Below are 12,767 nucleotides of genomic sequence, written 5' to 3' on the forward strand. Positions count from 1 at the left end.
CATCCCACAAAAATACTGACCAGACCCTCCAGCCACATCAGGTACTCCAAGCTTCACTAGAAAGACAATTTCAAATATAACCCTCAATTTTTTTAAACAAACACAAGCTAAATTATAAATAAGTGCAAAATAAATATCTCATGGAAAACAATCTGTCTGTGACTATTGATTGTTAATACAGCTTTTGCTTGTGGCTAAGAACTGAAAACCAAGCTAGTTTACTTTCTAAAAAGTTTTTGATTCTGTACAGAAAGCAGGTTCTACTCAACTAACACAAATCCTGAGTCGTCTAAAAGGAACAACCATTTGAGCCTGTGGCTGTAGGGAGTTATTGTAGACTTATTAGAATACTCTGTAACTATCCAACCTGTTTACTTCACAGCTACAGTTTGAGCAAATCCACTGAAAGAATGGCATGTTGAAACTGGTTCCTCAATGCTGCAATGTGGGGCCTAGTGAAAGATAGGTCACAGGGCAGAGCCCACATGAGTGTAATCTTATTTTTGGAGATAGGTTAGCAGTTGAGGAAGATGAGTCCTCGTATCTCTTCTGTACATTTCTATTTGCCCTTTCTCCATGTGTTTAAGCTAAAAGACCTTATCAGCCTCTAGAACCATGAGGCAAGATTAACCTCTTTCTTTGCAAACTGCCTAGGCCTGAGTATCTTCTAACAACAACAGAAATTGATGCAGACTCCAACCTTGATGTCTCTTCCAGTTCTCTCATCATAAAAATTACTTTGGCTTCTTTGAAGGTTGTATTTGTGGAGCCTGGGCTGACACAGATCTATATTTTTGAATAGAAATGTATTTTAAATGCTAAAAAACAAAACAAAAAAAACACTTAGAAGCAAACTGGTTTGTGTGGCCCTGCTTTTACAGTACAAAAACCAACAGCCTTCAAGCTAATGTGCTGTCTATGATTCCTCCCTTGAAAAACAAATAAAGGCTCTTCAGCCATCACACATGTTTCAGGCTGTTTGGTAATCATATTTCTCAGTAGGAAAATAATCCTGTGACTTATTTATAGCTCCGTTTATGTAAATAAGCCTGATCAACCTAGCTAATTGCCTTTTGTAAGCTGAGAAATCTGTTCTTAACAGCACAGTTTTAGCAGAGATCGCCATTTTTAAAATATACCACAAATGGCCCATTGTCACATTTAAAACATCTTAAATCTCTGATACAAAAGTTCGGTAGTAGTTAAAGAGCTCCATTGTGTAATCTCAGACACAGTCTCCACAGGTCTGAAGGAAAACAAGGAGGGAGGTGAGAAAGTCCTCCCTGGATTCTCTGCTGATCCTCCCCACCACAGCCCTACACACGGCCAATCAGCTTGGCTCTCTTCGGTGTCGTCATCCCAACACAAAAAGTCAGTTGCTTCCCGACCTCCTTTGCTTCCTTGCAAGGCCTTTCTTGGGGTGCTCTGTTCTTTGTCCTCCAAAGCTGTTGCCCCTCAACAGTGTTGTTTTGTTCTTCTCTTCCTCTGGCCTCACCCTACCTCCGGCTGTATTAAAGTGACTCCTAACAAGTATGTAAGCAGCCGATAAGCACCAAATGCTATCGGAGGGAGTCTGTCGTACTGTGTGTTTGAAATCATAAAATCTTATCTTGGCTTTCTCACAAGAGTGCCATTATCTCCATTTTCCACACAGGTAAACAGATCCAGAAAGATCAAGTGACCCACCTCCTTCAAATCACTATCAAGCCTGGACGGGTGCTTATACACTCAGACTTCATTTCACTTTCCAGTGAGCCCATGTGCCTGTCCTTGTAATATTATTTCATTCGGGAATTACTTACTCTTCCCTCCAGATCGTTAATATAGACATTAAACAAACCCAGACCTCATGCTGACCCTATAGTCAACACATTGCTCAGAGGCATTAGGACTTGTCCTCCAGCCAGTTCTCAGTCCATGTGACAAGAGCACACAGCAAAGCCAATGCTAATTAGGTTGGCAAATAAGATTTATTGAGATACTGTATCAAATGGATTGCAAAAATATAAATATATGTGTGCTAAGGTACATTCATTGTACCCAGTAAGTTTTTAATTCTATTGAAAAAGCTATCAAGACTGTCTGGCACTATTTGTCTTTATAAATGTATTCCTTTATAGCAGGGCTCTTTCAGCAGTTTAGAGTCTATTATCTTCCCAGGGTTTCACTATTAACAGTCATTCTGTTAGTTTTTGAAAGGAACTCTTTCACAAAAGGAATTCAAACACAGATTCTTTATTCTACAGTAATTATTAATAATGCCATCAGCAATTAACCCTACTGAAGAGTGCTGGACTCAAGAGAGGCGTGGGGACAAAGTTAGGTATCTTGGGATCAGAATAAGGATTTCAGATTTTCTACTCTCCTCCCTTGCCATAAATAGAATGGTTCGAAGAAAGAAAAAAAAATGTCACCTATGTAAAGACTCACAGACCTGCGTTTGCAGCTGTGTTCCCAAACAGTACCTCCACTTTCATGTCTGACTTTCAGATCTGCTTTCCTGGGGTTGTACCCCCTTGAGTTTGCTTTCCTGACTTAGAGCTCCTTGTGACGAACTGCTACACACGCACCTTGCTGATACATCACAAAACTTTACCTACAGTTTTCTACCTGTAGGTATATTAAGCCATAGGTTCTATACAATTCAATGGATTTCTTGCATCTTTCAGTTAAAATTTTTGAAAAGTCATAAAAGAGAAGGAAATTCCATTTAAGCTAAAGCCCAAGTGGTTTCCTGGTGATGGCCCCAAAGCATATTTTATATGAATGGAAATTGGGGCTGTGGTGATACATTGTGTACCCCAATAAAGTTTGCTAGAGGATCAGAGAAGAAGAGCAAGCCAGTCACAAGTTCTTACCTCTACAAAATCCTCAGCCTAAAGAGAGTGAGTTCCTGTTTCCTCATGCTTTATTTATCTTTCTCTGCCCAGACATCACCTCCTGGGATTAAAGGCATGTGTGCTTCCCAGTACTAGAATTAAAGGTGTGTGCCACCACTGCCTGGCTCTGTTTCCAGTATGGCTTGAACTCACAGAGATCCAGACAGATCTCTGCCTTCCGAGTGATAGGATTAAGGGTGTGTGCCACCACTATCTGGCCTCTATGTCTACTTTATTGTCTGGCTCTGTCCTCTAATCCCCAGGCAAGTTTATTAGGGTATACAATATATCACTACATGGGGCAGCTAGGAATTAAATTAACAATAACTATGTTTCCTTAACCATAACTGCATATCCTTTTACCAAAGACATTCATAGCAACAGATTTTAACATCAACTCTACAGTTTCAGTTGTCCTTAATAGTGCTTCACTATCAACAACAAATGTGTATGTACTTTCCTCTAAAGGTATCAGCTGATTCAAGAACAAACTTTCAAATGTGTTTGGTTATTCCATGTAGCAGTAAAATAGCTTTCTCTGAGCTGATTCCTTTGACTTTGCATTGTATCATCACTTTTATTAATGAAATATTCAGGTTAAATATTAAATATATGTAACTTTCTTACATATAAACATTAAGGTTAATTTCACAAGACTTGATATCCAGCATGTAATTTATATTAAACATTGTTGATTAATATTTGTTTACAAGTTTCACAAGAGTATAATATGGAGGGTGTTATATAGCAGTTTTTTCCAAAATTGAAACATTCCTTTTCCTAGGGAAGCTCCTTAAAATACAAGGTAAAGAAAAACTCAAAATTGCTTCAGAAAGTCCCTGAATCTGACCAGATTCACCACATTCCCCCTCATAGAGAGAACAATAGACAGCTGAGGGTCACTCCCAGAAAAACCAAGTTGCAAGGAAGACTCTGAGATCAGACCACCAGGCCAGCTGAGGCATTTGGAAAGGACGCCTTCCAATCTGTTGAGATGACTTCAGACTGTATAGTGTGCTCCAGGTTCCAAGCTGTCACTCATGCTGGGGTGGGTTTTGGAGTAGTTGTCTTTGATTCATTCCTGCTCATGTAAGTAACCAACCCCTTACCCATATTCTTGTAAGAAACCTTAAACTCCTTGGTTCACCAAGTCAGACTTTGGTGGGATGCATACTTTGGCCTGTTGTGGGCTCCCTTTTTAGGGTGAGTAGATGTGTGCATATTGTGTCTCCCCAGGAAAAATCGTGTCATTCAACAAGGGGAAAGTGACCTACAGTTCCTTTCTGTGAGACGTGTCTTACGAAATAACAAGTGCTGGCATTGGGGGTATTTCCTAAGCTTGCTCTGAGTATAATATATGCACATCTTGGATCATTGTACCCATAAAACAACATCTGAGGCAAAGTTTATTAGAATCCCTGTTTCAGAGATGAGGCATAGAGCTATTAAGAGTGTTAGCCAAAATTCACAACCAGGAAGCCAGATTCAGACACAAGAAGTCTTATACAGAGTTCTGAACCTTGAACTCATACTACTAGACAATAATGTGGAACAGGGCTTCCAAACCTGAGTCAGGTCACCTGAGAAGTTTACTGGATCACAGAATGCTGAGCCTCACCTTACCCTGAATGTCTAACATAGTGTTTACTTATCAATAAAAGCACAATGCATTTAAAATACACATGGGATGGCTTTACCTTTGCAGTATGTTCCCAGGTGCTGTCCTGATGTAGTTCTCAAAGTGTGATTCCCAAGACAAGTGTCGATGACTCTTTAAAACTGGGAAAAACTGGGGGGGTTGAGGAATTTTAGGTACCCACATAGGACTGGAGACAGAGAAGGGATAAATTTGATACTAACACAGAGTGATCTCTAAGAAAGAATCCAGCAGAGACAGAGGCTGTGCCACAGGGAAGCTGGCAGTGCAGAAGAGAGACGCAAGTGGAAAATCAGCAAAGAAGGAAACTTCACAAAGGAGCGTCTCTACTTAGAAAGTAAACACTGGAGGAATCCACGACTTTTTGAAAGCATGTGACATACCACACAGCAGATAGCAACAGAGATAACCTTAGTCTTCGAGGCAAGAGACTGCACTGAGCCCCAAACCACTGCCGTAGCAGTCACTTCAGAGCTTTGGGCTTTAGTCTCCTGCCTTCATTTTATACTGTGCCCCATCTCTAGAGCTCTTTCTTACTTTAATGGTCTATGTTTCCACTGATGAGGATAGAGGGTTATGAGTACCCGGTATATGCTCCTGCCTCCATCTTATGAATCAATTACCCAGCCTAAGTTAGAGATACAAACTTGTTAATTATTTATTCCAAAAACAAATAACATTGAATGCTTTTCTCTGATTTGGTTTTGAATTTTTAGGTAACACAGCAGTTAGATTTTCATTTTCCTTTAGCATCAAGGAAAGGAGAAGACTGCCTAATGTTTGTTAGTTCTTGGGCCTATGAAAGCTGTGTCAATACAGTCAATAGGAGAAACTGAGTGTACAAGCTTGTTTTCTTGGTCATAATTGATGGAGGCCTCTTGGGACCATGTTTCAGTTACTCTCAAATTAACATGGCACACAATGTCTCTTGTCTACCCATTTCTTTTTATTAAAGAGTCAAGACACTTTTTAAATCAAGGGATGGAGATTCATTAAATTCTAGGTCTGGGTCTCAGAGAACTTAACAGGGACACATTAAGGCTAACGCACCAACAAAAGAACATTGGGGAGCTTAGGTTACTGTAACAGAAGTCCCGTTCTCACCCAAAGTGGTGATAGTAAACTTTCAGTTTCTATTCCTGCTCAGCTTTACTGCAAACCAACAAAGCATGTGACAATGGGGCTTGAGATGGTCTTTAATTTCCTGACATTAGCATCCTGTTTCTAACTCTCTCGTCAACCAGTAGGATACAGTCAGGAAGGCTGAGTGGGCTATGACTGACTTCACAATGCTTTCTGTACTGCATGAAATTTATAGCATTTTACAGCCTCATTTTTCTTTATATATATATATATATATATATATATATATATATACACACACACACACACATAATTTTATATTTTTCAGAGCATAGTATGCTAATTCAAAAAATACATAATAATTGAATTAAAGTGATTAGCATTTCCACATTAAACATTTTTTATATGTTAAAAAAGCTGAGGAGTAGTCAGTGGTAGGGTAGAGTACATACTTGTCACGAGCAAAGCCTTGGATTCCATCCCCATTATCAAACAATAAATATTTGATATTCCAAGAAAAAAAGGAGTTTGTTCCAAGTCCTGTGATAACAGGACATCAGAAGCAGAAAGAACCCATCACTGGCCCTTCAGGCAATCCTCTGGAATATAGTTTCTCTCTTTGCTACCAGTAAAGGTTTTTTCCTTTGTACACAATCTATATATACTCATAGTCACACACTCAATCACTTTAACACACCCACAGTCACTCATACTTCCTGTGCACACTCCATTTCCACACTCACATGGTCATGATTTCAGTAGCATCAGAGCATCATCTTGCCAATGTGCCTTCAACGTGAGACCAGGTTAACTACTCAGATTCCCATTGTGTCAAAATCATGATGCAGGATTTAGAACCTAATATCAACATTTGGTTGAGGGGTCAGATCACCAATGTATACAGTGAACACTGAACCTGTATAGGAGTGACCTGAGAAGGCTCTATCCCCAGATTTGTCAGTATTAGATAAAGTGAGAGACATGAAGGACAAAAATTTTAAGAGAAAGTGGTCAGGAATGTCAAGGTTCTAAGACAAATCCTAGTACAGTGGTTCTCAACCTGTGAGTCATGACCCCTCCTGGGGGGGTCAAACAACTTTTTCACAGGGTCACCTAAGACCATTAGAAAACACAGATTTTACATTATGATACATAACAGAACCAAAACTACAGTTATGAAGTAGCAACAAAAATAATTTTATAGTTGGGGCTCACCACAACAGGAGGAACTGTATTAAAGGGTCATAGCATTAGGAAGGTTGAGAACCACTGACCTAATTGCTAAAAGGGAGTAGACAACACTATCAGTGACTATAAGAGTAAATTTTTAAGGAAAAATATTCAGTAGTTGTAGCTAGAGTTTTCCTGCCTGGCCCACAGTCAGGGCAAATCTCTCTCACCTGCCAGTCCCACAGCCGTCAGACCCAACCAACTAAATACAGAGACTTATATATTGCTTACAAACTGTATGGCCATGGCAGGCTTCTTGCTAACTGTTCTTGTATCTTAAATTAATCCATTTCTATAAATCTATACCTTGCCACGTGGCTCGTGGCTTACCGGCATCTTCACATGCTGTTTGTCATCGTGGCGACTGGCAGTGTCTCTCTGACTCTGCCTTCCACTTCCCAGCTTTATTCTCCTCCTTGTCCCGCCTATACTTCCTGCCTAGCCACTGGCCAATCAGTGATTTATTTATTGACCAATCAGCAACACACTTGACATACAGACCATCCCACTGCAAGTAGTAGAACAGGACCATATTCCAGAGTACCTGGGTACTAGAAGGGGAGTGGATATGAAGAAGGGAACCAAGGTATCAGAGAAGCAGGGTAGGGTGCTAGACTGAAGTCCAATGCTCACTATGCTGGAGACTATTTGCCTGTAGCTGGACTTCCATAACCTCTTCCCATAGTGGACTCCCTTGGCTCTGTTCTCTGAAAGCAACTGGAAACACTTAGAATCTTCGCTTCTTCCTTAAACGAAGAAGGAATGCTGACTATAGTAAAAGTAAACATTCAAGGAAAGCTTGAGGAATACATAGATTTTTAAATTAGTTCCTTCGGACCAGCAAGTATAGACTAATCCCTTTCAAACCATTGCAGTTGGTAGTCTGACAAGTATCATGCAGTTGAGTTAGAGTTTCTGCTGGGCCAACAGGGAGCCTCTCCCAGGAGCACCTGACCTCTAATGTGAGTGTGACCTAAACTGTGTTCTCACACCACCCACAAGCTGAGGATCAAGTTTATCTAGACTTAGATCCCAGGGATGGCTCGTCACAGCTTTTACTAATCAACAATTAGTCAATAATATGCAGATAGGTAAGATATTATTCACCATGTATAATCCCCTCCCTGTTTATGCCATATGTTTAGTATCAAGGCAAAGTGAGCCATCCAGAGCAAAATGATATTTGATTTGATCCTTACAGAGAACAAAAGGACACTCCTTTCAACGGTAAGACTCGGTTTTTGTCACATCTACCACAACCACTACATATGAGGGTGTAACAATTTAATCAGCAGTAATAAAACCAGAAGTATTCCATACTGTGAAGAACTATATACATTTTATCTTGTAATAGGCCTGCCTGAAAATATTTATATGATGAGATTGTATAAAGTCAAAAAGAACTATGAAGTTTTGGTCCAGATTCATAAGCCAGCATGAATTGCAGCAGTAAGCTTGCAATTTTGGTCGAGAGGGTACAGACCTAATAGATACTAAAATGATCCTATTTCCAAAGGGGAAATCCTAACCAACATCTGAGCTAGTTTACCAATGGTTTAAGATTTAAGCCTTGAAGTGGAGAAATGGGTACAGCACATTTCATATTGGGATTGCCTCATTTTCTTCTTTCCATCCACATACAATCCTTCTCTTCAGGGTGAACTGATTCAAGTCTTTCTTGATTCTTCTTGGATGGTATGGTGGTTTGGATAAAAATGGCCCCGTATATTTAAACATTTAGTCACCAGGGAGTGAAACTGTTTGAGGAGAATTAGAAAGTGTGGCCTTTTGGGAGGAAGTTTGTCACTAGGGTGGGCTTTGAAGTTTCAAAAGCCCATGCCAGGCCCAGTGATTCTCTCTCTGCCTGCTGCCTGTGAATCAGCTACTACTCCAGCACTATGCCTGTCTGTTTCCCACCATGATGATCATGGACTAAAACTGTATCAAACCCCCCAATTAAATGTTTTCTTTTATAAGAGTTGCCTTAGTCATAGTGTCTCTTCATATCAATAGAAGAGTGACTAAGACACATGGTGAGTCAGCCCTCAGTTTTTACATTTGGCAGCAGGATCATAAAATGTTGGAGTGGTTTGTTTACTATTCTCATCTTTTTAAAGAAAAGATAGAAATGTCAACTGAGGATTCTAAAACACCAATATGTATCTCAGTTGTTAATAGATCTGTGATGTGAACATCTATTATCTCACTGAGTGAATTAAGTAGCAATTTCAGAATTTCTGTGATTGGCATGTTATATCTGCATAGAAATCAAATATATAAATATGTTTCTATATAATATTCACTAGTATAATTCTTTCCTATAGTTCCTGACAGATTATTGCTCTGATTCATAGTCACTGTTTCATTGTTGTTTTATATTATCAAAGTATATTCTATTGACCATATAAGATGAAATGGCCTCTGTGTATAAAACTATATGGTGAACACTTGCACTTCAATTAAAACCAGATCTCTGGACATCTTTTATGCATCTGAGCCCCAACCATATGAGGAAAACTGTCAGCTCCTTTTCTCTATCGGTGTAAGCATGTCTATTCTTAGGCTATAAAATATGGGTCGTAGGTATCAGAGAAGGGATTGCTGGCTTGCCACAGCTGCAGCCTTGTGGGTAAACGTTGTGCAGTCTGTGAGCCGAGCATTCTTGCCTTCCTTCCCAGCTGTGCATCACTTAGAGGGAAAAGGCATACACAGGCTCATCAACCCTCTTGGTGCTCCTTGTGGTCAACTGGAAGGATTAGAAATCGGTAGGCTCAGGGGAGAGCAGCACAATAAAGAGACCAAACAAAAATTCTCTTAGGTTGCCTACACACACACACACACACACACACACACACACACACACACACACACATATACACACACAAAAAGCAGAGTCCACCTAATGAAATGATTGTTCTTCAAGACTTCTATACCATATACTGATAACTGCATTTGGGTCAAAAGTCAAAAACTTTGGGAGAATTTGTTTTTTAAAGTGTTGGGTAGAAGCTGGCCAGAGGGAAATCATCTCAAAATTACAGTTCATATTTGTTCAGTGGTTATTAACAACTTAGAATATAGTCACTTGATGGACTCTGAGGTTGTTTAACTGAGGGAAAGTATTTTCCAATATTTTCAAACAAAAAAAAGTATAAACATCTCAGCTTTTAGTGTATAATTTAATTTAGCTAAGAAAACTATTCTTCTTAAAGACCATTGTTGTCAGAACCAATCAAAAATAATAGATACAAAAATGAAACATAAGAATCTTATTGAGTTACAAATGGGAAAGCTTAAGTCTTAGGTGTATGAACTTCCAGTGTCAAATTTCTGTCCTTCTGACACCTTGAGAATTATTCTAGCCTAGCCTAACTCAGTTCTGTATACAGCTTAGAGGTCCTCATGAAAAATCCAGTTCCTCCGGCTTTGATTCACTTTAATGACTTGACTTATTTGTCCACTAAAGCACCTATAATTAATGAATAGAAAATACAGTTCCCGCAAAATTGGAAATGATATAATGCTTCCTAATTTTCCCTAGCTCTTTCCTACCATTTATGTCGATAACTCAGTTCACCTATCCCTAATACAGAGGAGTCAGGTACAAAAGATCACTCTACTGCTAACAAAAGCATTCTTTGGAGAAAAGTTACTCTAACTTAGTTAGTTAACTGTATTCCTTGATGGCTGAGAGTTATCTGTGTTTGCTGATATGCACAGTACCAGTACGGTTACAAAAAAAAAAAAGTTTTACTAAAGAGATGTTTGCTTTTATTAGTCAAGGAAGTGACACATTTTTAGATTCAAGATGTCCTACTGAAAGCGACTTTTGTCTTCCACATAAGAGGAAATTTTTCTAGACCCCTTGAACCTGTTTTGAAAACTACGCATAGTCAGAAAGTTTTCCACTCCTTTACATTAGCACTAGTTGTTAAGCAGAATATATTTCAGTGTATATCAGGTGCATAGTTGTCAATCAAACAACATTGCAAGTATTTGGTAATCTGGCAACACTTTACAGTAGCAGTTATTCTGATATCTTATGATCAATGCTAAGATATTTTACCTAGAACAGGAGCATGTGCATTCTTGTGAGAAAATAGGGATATAATGTCTGAAATATAAATATTGTAGACCATTTGGAGTCTTTTAAAAAATGTTTTATCTTTTGGTAATTCCATATGATATGTTTTATTATATTTTTTCTCCCCCAGTTCCTCCCAGATCCACCTACCTTGCCCTACATATCCAACTTCATGTTCTATCTCAAAAAAAAAAAAAAAAAAGAAAGAAAGAAAGAAAGAAAAACATACACACACAAAAAGCGTGGAGTCTGATTTGTTTTGGCCAACTACTCCTTAGCATAAGGCATGCCATGGAACATGGAAAATATACCCCCCATCATTCCATTGACAAAACTGATTTACCTTACCCTAGCATCTGTTAATTACAAATAGGTCTTGGCCAAGGGTGGAACTTGGTGCCCACCTCCCCTTCTCTAGATGGGTTTCTTATTTGACTCCATCTCTAAATAGAAAGTAAGCTGTCATCACTGGCTCTTGTCACAGAGGTAGAAAGATTTTATGAACAGTAAAAGTTTCTTCTCAAATGCTAATGTAACATAAAATGTTTAATAAAAATAGAATTTCATTTCATTTTACAGTAGAATGTGATATCTGACTCAAACTTGAAATTGTTTTGCTACTTTGGTATTAAATAAGTTGGGTTCAATTTATTTGATCTTGCCAAATGTAAGCTGACATTCAAGGAGTGAATGTTATATATAAACTCAGATTTTACAGGCTCTCTCATAAATGTGGGGGTGTGGACTTGCCAGAAACTTTTATCCTCATAGCCAGAATGAAAGTTCATGGAGATCTTTTGTCTGTAAGTGCTTAAACAATCCTTATGCAAAAAAGAAAAGAAATGAAAAACAGAAAGAAGGAAGTCAGGGAGAAAAGCGTGAACTGTAGGAAGCTATTCCATTCATCCTGACTCTAGAGATATCAATATGAGGATTAGGCATTGGAACAATCTCTGTGGTTATGGCATTTGGGATATGGTTGTCATTGCCCCTGTGTTTTCCAATGGATTACTTGTGACTGTGATAAAGAAACTGTCTGTGATAGCTAAACAAAGGGGTAGTCACTTCGGTTTGTGTTTGAACCTCCGGTCCTCTGTACAAATCAAACAAAATGGTATCCAGCTGCTTATGTACTCCAGCTATAAAATACGTTTGATCATATGATTCTGTGTATATCTATAAACATATAAACCGTTGTAATATGAGAAAATTGAGGTTCCTTCACATCACAATCAGGAGATCTAGTTTAGCACTGCCAAGTTAAACTCGGACCTTTCTCCCTATCATCAACAATATCACAGTACTTTTCATTTCACATATTCATTGATGCTGACCATTTGTAACATATATGAGCATCTGGTAATGGATAACAGATAGGATTCTTGCTAAGGGTCCAGCATACTCTACTCCACTACACAGAAAAACAAAAACATGGGGGGAAAATGATGTTTTAAACTTTGCTGAATATAAACTTTGGTCCTTAGGGATAAAAATAATATCTCAACCTTCTCTGTTGTATACTGAATGAAGACATGACATTAAAATTACAATATAATAATATACCTACTTTCTCTACCCTAACCTGATTTTTACTCTTCTCTTCAATATCCTGAATCTTCAACATACCAAAAAAGGTCCTTGAATTTGCACCAGCTTCTTGCTGTTTGGTCATTTCCCATTTTCCACACTAAAGGTTGCACAGGAAGGAGAACTCTTTGTTCTTCAAGCTATCTTAGCCAGTCGAGTCAAATGTATGCAATTAGGCAAAACGATAATGTTCCGTTGGCACCTGGGTGCATCTATGGAAGTAAAAGGTCCCTGAGTTGGGGGCTTT

Source organism: Peromyscus californicus, unplaced genomic scaffold, assembly GCF_007827085.1.
Source record: "Peromyscus californicus insignis strain IS unplaced genomic scaffold, ASM782708v3 Scaffold_22__1_contigs__length_63687245, whole genome shotgun sequence".
NCBI lineage: Eukaryota > Metazoa > Chordata > Mammalia > Rodentia > Cricetidae > Peromyscus > Peromyscus californicus.